The following is a 15,118-nucleotide window of genomic DNA, read 5'->3' as shown; positions in this document are numbered from 1 at the left end:
GAAGAGAAAGAAAGTGTTTCATTATTTGAAAAAATTAAAATTGGATATAATTTGTCTACAAGAAACTCATATTAAGAAGAAAGATTCCAAATATTTGATTTGTAAAAATTTGGGTGAAGAATTTATTTCGGCTGGATCAAAAAAAAAATGGTGTTGTTCTTTATATTAACCCACAATTGTTTCCTAAATTGATATTATTGGATGACAGTGGTAGATTTGTGGGGGTTGAAATTACTTTACAAGGTACAAAAATTTTGATAGTGGGCATTTATGCCCCCAATGAAGATAAAACAAGGTTTTATACAGGACTTATGGAAAAATTGTCAGAGTTTTCATATGATCATTGGTGTGTTATGGGTGATTGGAATGGAGTAATTTTACCAAAAATGGACAGACTTTCTGAGAAAAATATTAAAGAGACACAGGATAAATTACCGAAGATTTGCTTTGAATTGATGGAAAATTTAGAATTGGTGGATGCTTGGAGATATATAAATGACAATGCAAAAGAATTTACTTATTTTTCAGAAAGACATAAAACATTCTCGAGGATTGATATGATTTGGATGTCTAAAAGCCTAGTGAAAGACATTTCCAAAATGGATATATTACCAAAAACTTTTTCGGATCACAATCCAGTGATACTGACTTTTAAAAAAAAAAATCGTGGATTTAGATGGAGACTAAATGAATCTTTATTACAGAATGATAAGATAGTGCAAGAATGTAAGAAGAAATTAAAAGAGTTTTTTGAACACAATTTACATAAAGGAACAGATGAAAATATTGTTTGGGATACAAGTAAAGCATTTATGAGGGGATATTTTATTAAATGTAACTCTGAATTAAAAAAGAAGAAACAACAGAAAATGCAATTAATCTTGGAAGAAATAAAACAAAAAGAGGAAGAATTGAAAAAGAATCCAACTAAAGTTTCTATTGTAAATCAAATTAAAATGTTACAGAAACAAGTGTCAATGTTGACAGTTAGAGAAATTGAAAGGAAATTAAACTTTGCCAAACAAAGGACTTTTGAATTTGCAAATAAACCGGGGAAATTGCTAGCATATAAATTAAGAAAAGAACGACAAAAAAATCTTATTTTAAAGATACAAGAAGGAGATGAGATGTTGACAGACAATGTAAAAATCCAAAGGGTTTTTCATCAATATTATTCAACTTTGTACGTGTCAGGAAATTCCCTCTGAAAAAATAGAAGAGTATATATCTAAACAGAATTTGCCTAAAATTACAGATTTTCAGAGACAAGCTATTAATGGTCCTATTACGTCAAGAGAAATATCTGAGGCTATAAGTAAAATTAAATTAGGAAAGGCGCCAGGACCGGATGGACTATCAGCAGTGTATTACAAATGCTTGGAGGAGGAACTCTTATTACCTTTACAGTATACAATGAATTCTATTTTGCAAGAGGGGAAGATACCGGATAGTTGGAAAAATGCCAATATAACATTAATACCTAAAGAGGAGCAGGATCTAACCAAAACAAAAAATTATCGGCCGATATCTTTATTGAATAATGACTATAAAATTTTTACAACGATTTTGGCAGAAAGAATGAAAATAATATTGCAACAATTTATTCAGGAAGATCAAGCAGGGTTTCTACCTAAAAGACAACTACGTGATAACGTCAGGAATGTTTTGAATGTGTTGGAATACTTAGAACAACGAAATGATAAACAAGCAGCTTTGATCTTTTTAGATGCTGAGAAAGCATTTGATAATTTGAATTGGAAATTTATGTTTAAGGTCTTGGAGCAATGGATTTTGGAGATAACTTTATAAAATGGATTAGATCTATTTATACATCTCAGAAGGCACAGATAATTGTTAATGGAGGGTTAACGGACTCATGTGAAATACAAAAGGGTACAAGACAGGGATGTCCATTATCTCCCCTTTTATTTATTTTGGTCTTGGAAGTGCTGCTTAGAGATATAAGGCAAGAAAAAAGGATTTCAGGAATAAAGGTAAAAAAAGAGGAATATAAATTGAGAGCATTTGCTGATGATTTGATAATTGTATTAGAAAATCCATTGGAAGGAATTAATGCATTGATGGACAAATTAAAATAATTTGGACCGTTAGCAGGATTTAAGATCAACAATCAAAAAACAAAGATGTTGGTGAAAAATTTATCTTCAAGAGAACAAAAAGAGTTGATGGACAAGACAGATTTTAAAATAGAGGAAAAGTTGAAATATTTAGGTATTATTATGACAAATAAAAATTCAAAGTTGTTTCATAATAATTATGAAAAACTATGGACAGAGATTAAGAAAGACTTGTTAAAATGGGATAAATTACAATTGTCATTAATGGGAAGAATATCCGTGATAAAAATGAATGTACTGCCAAGAATGATGTTTTTGTTTCAAACAATACCTTGTAATATCCTCTGATTTACCTTTTAAACAATGGCAAAAAGATATTTCTAAATTTGTTTGGCAGGGGAAAAAACCAAGAGTTAAATTTAAATTATTACAAGATGCCAAAGAAAGAGGAGGACTGGGATTACTGAATTTGAGACTTTATTATGCTGCCTGTTGTTTATTCTGGATAAAGGAATGGTTTTTATTGAGGAATAAAAGGCTATTGGATTTGGAGGGCCATGACCTGAAGTGGGGATGGCATGGATATCTATGGTATGATAAAGTAAAAGTTAATGTGGATTTTAATAATCATTTTATAAGACGTCCTCTGTTGAAAATATGGAATAAATATAAACCAAGGTTTTATTCGAAAATACCATTATGTGTCTCAAGTCAAGAAGCGTTTTACAGAAGAGAAATGGCTGGAAAAGAGAAATGGTTAACATATCAAGAACTATTAGAAAATGTACATGAAGAATATATAATGAAAGAGAGAGAACAACTGATAAAGGAAGGATATAGTTCTCAATGGTTTGCCTATTTACAATTGTTAGAAAGATATAAAATGGATAAGAAAATGTATGGGTTTGAAATAAATTGATTTTGAAATAGGTTTGTGTACAAATGATGAAAATATAATTGCGAAAATATATAAACTCTTGCTGAAAATGGATATGCAAGAAGAACAAGTAAAAGAGTGTATGGTAAAGTGGGCAAAAAATTTTGGTTATAATATACAAATGGATCAATGGGAAAATATGTGGAAAAAAGGCTTGAGATTTACATTATGCTATAATCTTAAAGAAATTTTCTATAAAATGATGTATCATTGGTACATGACTCCAGAAAAGTTGTCAAAAATGTATAGTAATGTTTCTAATGCTTGTTGGAAATGTAAACAACAAGAAGGATCATTTTATCATATGTGGTGGTTGTGTAAACAGGCAAAATCATTCTGGACACAGATAGGTAGGATGATGCAAAAAATCCTAAAGATAAATATTCAGTCAAAACCAGAATTTTTTTTATTGGGTTTTATGGATAAACAAATAGAAAAGAAATATGGAAGAATAATATTATATATGATTACGGCAGCAAGATTATTATATGCACAAAAGTGGAAAATGGAATCAACACCAACAACGAAAGAATGGCTATTGAAATTAATGGACTTAGTAGAGATGGATAAATTGACATGTTTACTTAGAGAAAAATCGACAGATACATTTCTTAAGGAATGGAAGCCTCTCTTAGACTTTTTGTTGATAGATAAAAATGAAATGATGATAATGGGATTTGACGATTAATTAAGATAGACTATGGAGAACAGTGATTTTGTATGTATTAACGGACAGGTTTGATATATATTATATATTTATAGCTGATCTGTGACAAATCGGAAGTCAAATTTTTTATTTTTATTTTTAATCTTATTGTGTTATTTTTTTTTATTTTGTTTTGTTTGTTTTATGAAAAGTTGAATAAAAATTATTGTAAAAAAAAAGAAATGTAGAACATATAATTTCAGAATTAAATAGAAATCTTTCTTTCACAAATCATGACGTTGTATGTGTGGGATGGATCATTATATGCATGTGAGAAGGAGTCCATATTATTGGGACCCCCAAAATGACCTTTGGGTCCTGTCGGAATGTGCATAATGAGGTACACGAACTGCTTTGGGAGCAAATGTCACTGTATACACACCTATACAACCATACTTTGAATACTACACAGTTCTGGTCATCAAATCTCAAAAGATAGGGCTAGAAAAAGGCAGCCAAAATGATTGAGGAGCTGTAGCAACTCCTTTGTAAAGAAAGGTTACAATGTTTGGAGTATTATAGGCGAGTATGGGGAAGGGGGCATGATACATGTGCATAAAATTACACACAGTGGAGAGAGTGGATATAATTTTTTCTTCCTCAATCCTAGAACCTGAGGTTGTCTAACAGAAGCTGAATGGTTGAAGACAGAGAACAGGCAAAAGTGGTGCTTTTTCATACAGCACATAATTAGACTATGGGATTTGCTTCCACAAGATGTGATGGCCACCAGCTTAGACAACTTTAAAAGAGAATTAGACAAATTCATGGAGAATAAGGCTCTCAGTGGCTATGAGTCATGATGGCTATATTCTACTCCCAGGATGAGAAGCACCATGCCTCTGAATATCAATTGTTGGGGAGCAACAAGAGGAAAGGGTTACTGGGCTCATGTGGACTTCCACTAGGCATCCGGTTGACCGCTGTGAGAAACAGGATGTTGAACTACATAAGCCTTTGATCTGACACAGCAAGACTCTTTATGTTCATAAGTTCAGTTTAATATGGGATGAAGCCCAACTATTCCTACATTCAGGGAATCCTGCCCTTACATTTGTACCAGAGAATTCACAGAAAAAGCTTTTAAATAAATGTTATATTGAAGTTAATTCTCCTTGATAAAGTGTATTCAGTTGCGCATAAAGTCTTTATAGCCAGGGCCGGTGCTATCATTAGGCCAACTAGAGTCAGAGTTCTTGGCATGCAAAACTTGGCATTCTGTGGTACAACTGAAAAGTTGTACAGTGCTAGCAATGGACATTTTTTGAAGTTTGTAGAATATCTAGCCCTTTTTGATCCTATCTTGAATGAACATTTGCATAGAGTTAAAGATCAAGAAACAATGGTTCACTACCTAGGAAAAGATATCCAAAATGAACTTATATAGCTTCTAGCAGGTGCTATAAAGCAGAAACTTTTAGCACATGCAAACTCAGCCAAATACCACTCAATTATTCTGAACTGCACACCTGATGTTAGTCATATTGAACAAATGACAATGATTGTACGTTATGTTGATGTAATCAAACCATCAGATAATGAGATGTCTGAGCCTGAGGTTATCATAAGAGAACATTTCTTGGGATTTGTTCCACTAAAGGGAGAGTACAGGTGCCTTTATGACAGAGACTCTTCTTGGACAGCTTGAGCAAATGGGATTACCAATTGAGAATCTGCATGGTCAAGGTTATGATAACGGGAGTAACATGAAAGGCAAAGAAAATGGCGTACAAAAGAGAGTCCTGAACATAAACCCATGTGCTTTTTTTCTGCCCTGCAATGCACACTCTTTAAACTTGGTAGTCAATGATGCCGCTAAGTGTTGTCTGGAAGCAACTAGTTTCTTCAGTTTGGTTCAACAGATCTGTAATTATTTCTCTGCATCGACTCAGCGTTGGCAAATTCTAACTAGCCATGTATCAGACTTAGGCATAGCTGTTACGCCATTGAGTGAAACAAGATGGGAGAGTCAGAGCGATGCTTTGAAACCACTGAGATATCATCTTGGTAGTATATATGATGCTTTAATTGAGATCTTTGATGACACAAGCCTAAAAGGTTTATCTGGAAATACTGCCCGAATTGAAGCTAAGGCACTTGCTGATGCAATTTGTAAGTTCAAGTTTGTGGTATCTCTTGTTACATGGTACAACATCCTTTTTGAAGTCAGTCTTACAAGCAAGCTACTACAAAATAAGGAAGCTGATTTAAATTCAGCTACAAGCCAATTGCAAGTAACCAAGAATTACTTTGTGGGCTGCAGGTGTGATGAGGGTTTTCAACAAGTTTTGATAGATGCTACTGAGATTGCAAAGGAGCTATAAATACTACCAAACTTTGAGATAGAACAGGTTCAAAAAAGGAGAAAGAAACGGCAGTTTGAGTATGAGGCCCAAGAAGAGACACTGAAAGATCCAAAGCAGAAATTCAAAGTAGGTTTCTACTATGCTGTCTTAGACATGGCCATACAATCTGTTGAAGAGAGATTCCAACAGCTACAATATAATTCCCTATTTGGCTTCCTGTATGATATATACAGTGTGAACAAAAAATCTACTGAAGATGTACTTAAGGCCTGCAAGAATCTGGAAAAATCATTGATGCACAATGGAAACCAAGATACTGATGCTGAAGATCTGTGCTGTGAACTTATAGCAATAGCTTGAAGACTTCCAAAGTCTATGCCGTCACAAGGAGTACTTCTCTTCATACTACAACAAAAACTCCTGGATAATGTGCCCAATGTTTCTGTTGCTCTAAGGATCCTTCTCACACTTCCATTGTCAGTGGCAAGTGGTGAAAGCAGTTTCTCAAAGCTCAAACTTATAAAAACTTACATACGCTCAACAATGTTGCAAAAGAGACTAGCTGGCTTGGCAACTATATTAATTGAACACGCCCAAGCATCAGCACTTGACCTGAAGGAACTGGTGACAAAATTTGCAAAGGTAAAGGCACGCAAAGTGAGATTTTGATGTGCCTGAAATTGAAACTTTTAAGAGAGTTAAATTTTAACATCACAATTCACAAGATTATTCAAAATGATTTGTGTGCTAGAACATTTTCTTTTGTATTTGAGAAAGATAATCAAAGATTGTTGTATTACTTATTTTTGCAATTTGAAATAAATTTAGCAGTTTCAACTTTTGTGCTTTTCATTTTTTCTACAAGACATCTGTTTTTGAAAATTGAAATTAGCAATTTTTTTGGGGGGGGTGCAAGTAGTTAGCCTTGCCTAGGGTACAAAATAGCCTGGCACCGGCACTGCTTATAGTATATTGCAAGGGAGATCTGTTTTTCCTTATCTCAGTTAAGGTCAAACATTCAGCTTCTAACACTTCTCCTTTTACTACTGATTTATTATATCTGCATATTGGAGCTGTTTAGAGTGATAAACCAGTTGGTCCAGGCCAGTGTGGCATCATCAATTGACCACTCAACAGCCTGTTGCTTATAAGAGACTTGTGAGTCATTTTGAGGGGGAAATTACTTGCATCCATACTTAACTTTATTCCATAATTGGTTCAGGCATGTTGGAGGTCCCTAGAGCACAGTCAAATTACAGTTTGTGGGATCACTCCCAGAATTGGTTCGTGGGATCACTTGGTTGGCATTGACCCATGATAGGGCTTTTAAGTGATAGCTTCCTATTTCTGGAATGCCCTCCCCTGTGAGGTGTGCCTGTCTCTGTCACTATTAACTTTTAGGAGGATTTTTAAAAGATTTTTAAAAGATTGTTTTATTATGTTCATAATATTGAAAAGTTGCTTTTGCTTGCTGTTACATTTGTTATGTTACTGTTAGTATTTTTGTTAGTAGGAAATTGTTTTTGCAATTGTTTTTGAGAGGTATTTCTGTTCAGCCTGTTGTAAGCCACCTTGAGCACAATTTTTTGTGGAAAGGCAACATACAAATAAAATGATGAATGAATGAATGAATTTGAAAACATTTCTGTTTACCGAGGCATTTGATGGCTTTAGGGGACTGTCCTAAGCAGCCCAGAGATCATTGGATGAAATAGTGTTTTTTAACTGTAACTGTGTTTTAGAATGTTTTTTACTGTTTTTAGAATACTTTTCTTTTTGTTGCTCTTAAATTGTTTTGTTGCTGTGTTTGCTGCCCTGGGCTTCTTTGAGAGGAAGGGCAGGATATAAATTCCATCCGTCTGTCCGTCATATTGTATATTTACTTTACAAGTGTATATGAGGTATAAAAATGTAAATAAATATTCACAGTTGCAAGTGTAATTTTGGTCTGCTCATACTAAACCCCCCTCCTTAATAATGGATGCTGTTAATTTTATTTCCATTGACACAGTGAATTCTAAGTTGCCTCTTCTTATTCCTAGGTAACCTCTTAGATTTGCAGTTATGTTGTGTGGGGTTCAATCTGTGCACCATGCTTGGATTGCAAAGGTATATAATAGGCTATGACCCATCAGATGTTGTTGGACTCCAGCCCCAACCAGTGTGGCCAGTGGTCAAGGATGATGGGAGATGCAGTCCACCCCTGGCATACTGAGATGCTCTCAGTCACTGCCACATAGTTATGGAACCCCGAGACTCTTTACCCACTTCTTCAGCTTCTTGTCCTGCTGTCTCTGAACCAGCTCACCCTCATCAAGTAGGCTTGATAGTAACATAACATGATAGTACAGCAGAGAAAAGACTAAAATTGCTCTTACTGTCAATTAATTAAACAACAACAACAAATAAATCTAATTTCATTGTTCCCTGGGCATGCCTCTTATGTGGAGTACAGTGGTGTAGTTGTCCAGGGTCTCAGGAGGTCTTAGACCCCTTACTTTTTTGGGAGCAGGGTCCTAGCAGGGTCCCTGTGTCTCCAACATCAGCCAATCAGCATGAAAGGGGAAAGTGTTAGCCACTGAGAAGAGTCTTCTAACATGCTTTCTTGTCCTTTGATTGGAGCCAATCAGAGTGAAAAGAGGTGAGTCAGCCACTCAGAAGATTCTTTTCAGCAGCTCTCCCCTTTCGTGCTTATTGGGATGTCTCTTGTTGTGGGAGAAGGCATTAACAAGTGAGTGAGTTGGTTTTATTACGGTCACAGACCAAAAATATACAAATATATAGACACACATACAGTTAAGACAAAACCAATTCATTAAAATTTTAAAAAAATATGAGGTTAGAATTCTTATGTAAAATGGTGAAAGGAACAATATTCAATTGCAATTTAACTTAACATACTAGTTGGAGAACAGAGCTATTTAATATATGGCACTTTGCTACTTTCAGGGAGATAGAATTCAATTTCGCTATAGTTTTAAGTAGGAGAAGTTAAACTTTTCCTGATGGAAATAGTTATGGCACAGAATTTTGCTACAGAATCTGTTACATGGGCAAATTGATCAGCAAGAAGATACTTAATATAAAAATCCTTGCTTCTTCCTGGCAAATAAGTAATTAAAGGCCTGATCAATTGATTTCTAATCTCATTATAATACGTGCAGTGAAAAAAGACATGGATTAAAGATTCTACCTCACCATCATCGCAAGGGCATTTTCTTTCAATATATGGTATGTTATTATATCTGCCCTCCAAGATCGCAGATGGTAAACAATTTAGCCTTGCCAGCATAAATGCCTTCCAATGTTTGGGTATAGATAGATTAGACAGATATGGCATGGGTAGTTGAGGATTGGTGTTAAACATATGTTTTTTAACCAGCACAAAATGCTGTTGAAGATCCACATCTTTGACTCGCTGCAAAAATTTGTTCTTTGGCTTTTACAAAGCCCATAGTTAAAACTAAGGGGATTGAAAAACCCAGAGTTGTTATTTTGTTAATAATCATTGTTTCCCACGATGAATGAAATCTATCTTGCAGGATATGGGGTGCCAGGCCAGTTGGGCTGTATATCAACTTAAGCCAGGTGTTAATTCTAAGGCACCAGATTCGTGCTTCTAGGGAGGGTAGTCCCGCTTCCATTTGTAAAATAAAAATTGGGACACAGGTAGAAACTGCAAATATTGATCTAAGGAAAGTGTTTTGAACTGCTTCCAATTGTACAAAATTCTCATAAGTTGTTACTTGGGAACCATACAGTAATTGGGGGATTATTTTTGCTCTGAAGACTTTAATAGCTGGTATAGGAAGTTGACCCCCTTTATTATAATAGAAGGATAATAAAGCTTTCTGTTGGCTTACTAGGCCGTACTACCAATGTGTTTTTTCATCAAGTCTGAAATGTTTCAAGATGTATGGGAGTGGGGCTGTGTTATCAGCTATGCCTGGCCTGAGAGAGCAGACATTCAAGGCCAGACAGGTTGTCATGGTAATGGGAGATAACAGCTGGGAAAGTTGTGACAGCCTGCTGTTCGTTCTTCCTTCTTCTGTGTGTGTCTTTGAAGCAAGCAGTTCTACCTAGTTCTATCTTGAAGGGGGGGAAACTCTACATGTATCTACTTTAAAAGCCTTTGGCCGTAATGTCTTAGTAAAGACTCTTAAACTTTCTCAAGCCTCTGTGAAGTTTCTTTACCATCTTACATCCAATGTAACGTGTGCTGTCACGCAACAATGCTCACACATCAACAGGGTTATGGGCCCAGATCCACAGCACGTTACACAGGAGTAAGTGGCTGGTCTGAACGGCAGATGGAGATCCAGAGGGCAGCTTAATTGATTGTGCCAGACAGAGGTGAGCAGAGATGACTGCTGTAAACATGTCTGGAGGCTTGCCAATGGAGAAACTTAATGAAAAGAATTACGCCAGCTGGAAGCTGAGGATGCATGCTTTCTTGATAACAGAGGATTTATTTGACGTGATTGAAGGAAACCCCCCGGCGGTACTGACCACGGCCTGGAAGCGCCGAGAGCAGAGGGCGCAGGCGTTTATAATCTTGGCTCTATCGGATTCTCAACTGATGTATGTGAGAGATGAGCCGTCGGCTAAACAGATGTGGGACGCGTTGCAGGATTTGTCCCAGGAATGGCAGCGGAGGCAGGAGGCGAAAAGTGCCGAGCTGAAGGAGGCTGTCGGAAGCAAGCAGGATTACAAGCAGGAGCAGCAATGGCTAAAGGCTTGTTCTTTCTGCAGAGAACGTGGGCATCTTCAGCGGGACTGTGCAGTCAAGCGAAACTCCAGGGATGGAGGCTGGAAGACGCATAGTGGCAGTGTGAACTTTGTTTGTAAACAGAAGTCTCAAGATTTAGGACCTGTTGACTGGATTCTTGACAGCGGTGCGAGCCATATATTAATCAAAGACAGGAGTTTTTTTATACGTCTACAGATGAGCAGGACTTTGTGCAACTAGCGGATGGATCGCGGAAAAATGTGGAGGCTCAAGGACTGGTGAGATTTGATAAGCTTGGAATACTGTCAGATTGTTTGTTTGTACCAGAACTGTCTCATAACATGTTGTCTGTGAGAAAACTGACCAGTTGTGGGTTTTCAGTGTTGTTTGACAGAGACAAATGTTATGTAATGAGGGGAGATCAAGTGTGCTTGCAGGAAAGCCTGAATGATTCCCAGTTTGTAATAAAAAGCAGTCAATCAGGGTGTGCTGTGTTAAACGCTGAGGCACAGACACATCAAGGCTGCGTCCATGAATGGCATCAGAGGCTGGGGCATGCAAACTTTGACACGATAAAGAAAACCCCAATGCATAGTGAAAACATGCGTTTGAAAGACTGTGGGCAGCTAATGGATTGTGACGCTTGCCATAAAGCGAAAATGACAATTGCACCCATAAACCGGGAGGCTGAAAGGACCACATCAGCTCCCTATGAATTTATTCATGTTGATTTATCAGGGCCAATAAACACTTCACGAGGAGGTGCTAAGTATTTTCTGGTCATAGTAGATGATTTTTCGAGATACACTCATCTTTATTTGCTCAAGCATAAAAGTGAAGCTGAGCAGAAGCTGAAACTGTTCATTAAGAGAATCGAAACTCAACATGGCACCATGGTGGGGGCTATACGCTCAGACCAGGGGGAGGAATTCATGGGTAAAGCATTGCATGAAGTGCTGGCAAGTAAGAAAATAGCACTTAAACCTTCCAACGGGACTGCTGAGAGAAAAAACAGGGTGCTTCAGGAAGCAATAAGAGCCATGTTAATGGATTCCAGTTTAGGGGATTCTTTCTGGGGAGAGGCAATCATGTATGCGAATTACATTCACAACAGGGTGTTACATAGTGCACTTGGAATGTCACCTTATGAGAAACTCACTGGGAGAAAGCCGAAAGTGCAACACATTCAGAAATTTGGAGCTAGATGCTGGGTCCACATTCCACAGGGAAAAAGAAGGGGCAAACTTGCACCCAGAGCACAACAGGGATTTGTTCTGGGATTTCAGAATGAATATTTCAGAGTTTGGATACCAGAAATACAGCAATTAATTCTGAGCAGAAGCATTAAAGTCTCAGAAAAGCCTTGGGATCAAAGGCAAACAGTCATTCTCACAGGATCAGCTGACACACAAGCACAAACATTTAAACCAAACCTTGACATAAAAGTGGAAGGCACACAAATTCCACTTAGGGATGCATTAAATGAACTCATTTGTGGGAAACGAAGATCATGGGCATGGTAAATAATCTTGAAGTTAAACCTGATAAAAAACTGCGACCAACGTATCTGCCTCTGATTCAACTTCTGGGCTGTCTGTAGACTCTCCAGGTTCTTGTGATCTGAACGTACTTCTATCTGATGTTGAGCCCCCTCTAAGTATTGCCTCCAATTTTGAAAGGAATCCTTAATGGCTAGTAATTCTTTTTCCCACACTGTGTAGTACTTTTCAGCATCCCTCAGTTTTCTGCAGAAGTATGCGCAAGGGTGTAGCTCTGTTCCTTCCCCATTTCCCTGTAAGAGGACCCCCCTGATGGCAAAGTCTGAAGCATCTGCTTCCACAATGAAAGGGCAGGTAGGGTCAGCGAAGTGCAAGATGGGCTCAGAGGAAAACTTTACCTTCAACTCCTCAAAGGCTCTCGCAGCGCCCTCTGTCCATTGAAATTTCTTTTTACCCCTTAGGCAGTCAGTGAGAGGGGCCGTTAACTTGGAAAAGCCTGGAATGAACTTTCTGTAGTAGTTGGCAAACCCCAAAAAACGTTTAGTGGCTGGTTGCCCCCAATCCAATATACAACTCACTTTTTCTGGGTCCATTTCCACTCCTTCAGCTGAGATGCGATACCCAAGGAAGTCCAAAGACTTGAGGTCAAATCCACATTTCTCTAGCTTAGCATACAGATGATTCTCTCTCAGTCTCCTCAACACAGTTTTCACATGCTGATCATGGTCTTCTTGGTTCTTTGAGAACACCAGGATATCATCTAAGTAACAGATTACATACGTGTCCAACAGGTCTCTAAACACGTCGTTCATGAACTTTTGAAACACGCCTGGGCTTCCACAAAGTCCGAATGGCATGACCAGATATTCAAACTGTCCATAAGAGGTCAAAAATCCTGTTTTCCATTCATGTCCCTCCTTCATCCTGATCAGATTGTATGCCCCTCTTAAATCCAGTTTCGTGAAAATTTTTGCAGAGCGCAGTCGGTCTAACAGCTCTGAGATCAGGGGCAGTGGGTAGCCGTTAGGGATGGTGATTTGATTCAATGCACGATAATCGTTACAAGGCCTGAGCTCCCCCCCTTCTTCTTTACAAACAACAGGGGCGCTCCAACGGGGGACTGTGAGGGACGTATGAATCCTCGCTTCAGGTTTTTTCCAGAAATTCCTTCAGGGCCCCTCTCTCATTCTCTCTAAGAGAGTAAATTCTTCCCGATGGAATGCTGGCTCCTGGCACGAGATCAATCGCACAGTCATAAGGGCGGTGGGGGGGGTAACATCTCTGCCTCTTTTTCATCGAACACATCTCGAAATTCTTCATACTTCGAGGGAAGGGTTACTTGCTTGGCCTCCTGCACTGCTCCAGCCAACGTGTCGGGTTTTTCTTCTGCCTGACAGTTTTCCTGGCAATACTGAGAAGTGAACCACACCACAGCATCCTTCCACTTTATCTGTGGGTCATGCTTGACTAACCAAGGCATTCCTAGGATCACATCAAAGGTCGAAAGGTCTGTTACATACAGCGAAATGAACTCCTCATGCCCCGGGATTTGCAGTTTCAATTTCTCTGTTGCTCTCGTTACGCCCCCTCCTTTCAGAGGCCTCCCATCTATGGTCTCCACCGGCAAGGGGGTGTTCAGTTTCCATTTGGAAATTCCATAACGTTTTGCTAGCTCTGCATCAATGAAATTTGTGGTTGCTCCACTATTAACGTGGTGGAGTTAAACATCACTCCTTTGGAAGTTGTAATCCGAATTGGCAATACCAAGACTCCTCTTGATGGGGGTGTTGCCAGCTGAGGCCCTTTGTCCAATGTAGCCCCCAGTCCACAGGCCTGTACATGGACTGGGTTCTCTAGTTTCCCGCCGGCTCTGTTTTTCCCCCTTTTAGTACACAATCTCTAGTCACATGGCCCGGTTTTGAACAATAGAAGCATAAACGTTCTTTACGACGCCTCTCCCTTTCTTCTTCCGATAGCTTCGGCCTGGCCCCTCCCTGTCCCTCAGTCACATTGCCTGATGTTCCTGGGGTCGGAAGGGTCTTACTGCGAGATGCTGAAACCGAATATCTCTGGACCTCCTGTTTCTTTTCCAGGCGCCTTCCTTCCAACCGATGGTCGATCTGTAGGCATAGCCGAATCAGTCCAGGCAAATTATTTGGGGGGGGGAGGTTCTAGCCAATTCATCCAGGACTTCAGAGCTCAGTCCACTCCTATACATGAACATCAAGGCTGCATCATTATAACCAGTTTCCTGGGACAAAATCTTAAAAGCATTGGTGTACTCTGACACTGTTCCTTTCCCTTGCTTCAAGGCCCCCAACTGCCTGGCCACCGTCGCTGCCCTCTGAGGGTCCTGGAACATCTCAGTCATGGCTCATATAAAGTCTCTATACCTTCCCAAAAGGCCATCCTTTTTGACCAGGTACGGAGTTACTCACTTGGCAGCTTCTCCTTCCAAGAGACTAATGACGAACGCCACCTTGGCAACATCACTGGGAAACTCTGCATTTCTGATGTCCAAATACAATTCACACTGAGCCACGAAGGTGGAGAGTGGTTCACTCTGTCCCGCATATTTAGGTGGTAATCCTATAAGGATCTTCACCACAGCTGACGGAGGAGCTGCTCGCATCTGATCTACTGTGGTTCTCAGGGCCTGATTGTCAGTCTTCAAAGTCCTGACAGCCGCTAAGAAGGTTTGAACATCTGCCTGTAAATCCGCCACATTGGTCCTCAGCCGTCTCACTTCTTCCATCTCAGAAGTGGGATTTGTTCCCCCTGCTCCCTTCTCCATCTTGTCGTGTTCAAGCGGTGGGAGCGTTGAGGGTGAAGTTGGTGGTTCTGTCAATCTGTCGTGTCCAGG

The sequence above is a fragment of the Rhineura floridana genome, chromosome 3, assembly GCF_030035675.1.
Source record: "Rhineura floridana isolate rRhiFlo1 chromosome 3, rRhiFlo1.hap2, whole genome shotgun sequence".
In the NCBI taxonomy this organism is placed as follows: domain Eukaryota; kingdom Metazoa; phylum Chordata; class Lepidosauria; order Squamata; family Rhineuridae; genus Rhineura; species Rhineura floridana.
Note: the sequence above shows the minus strand (reverse complement) of the source record.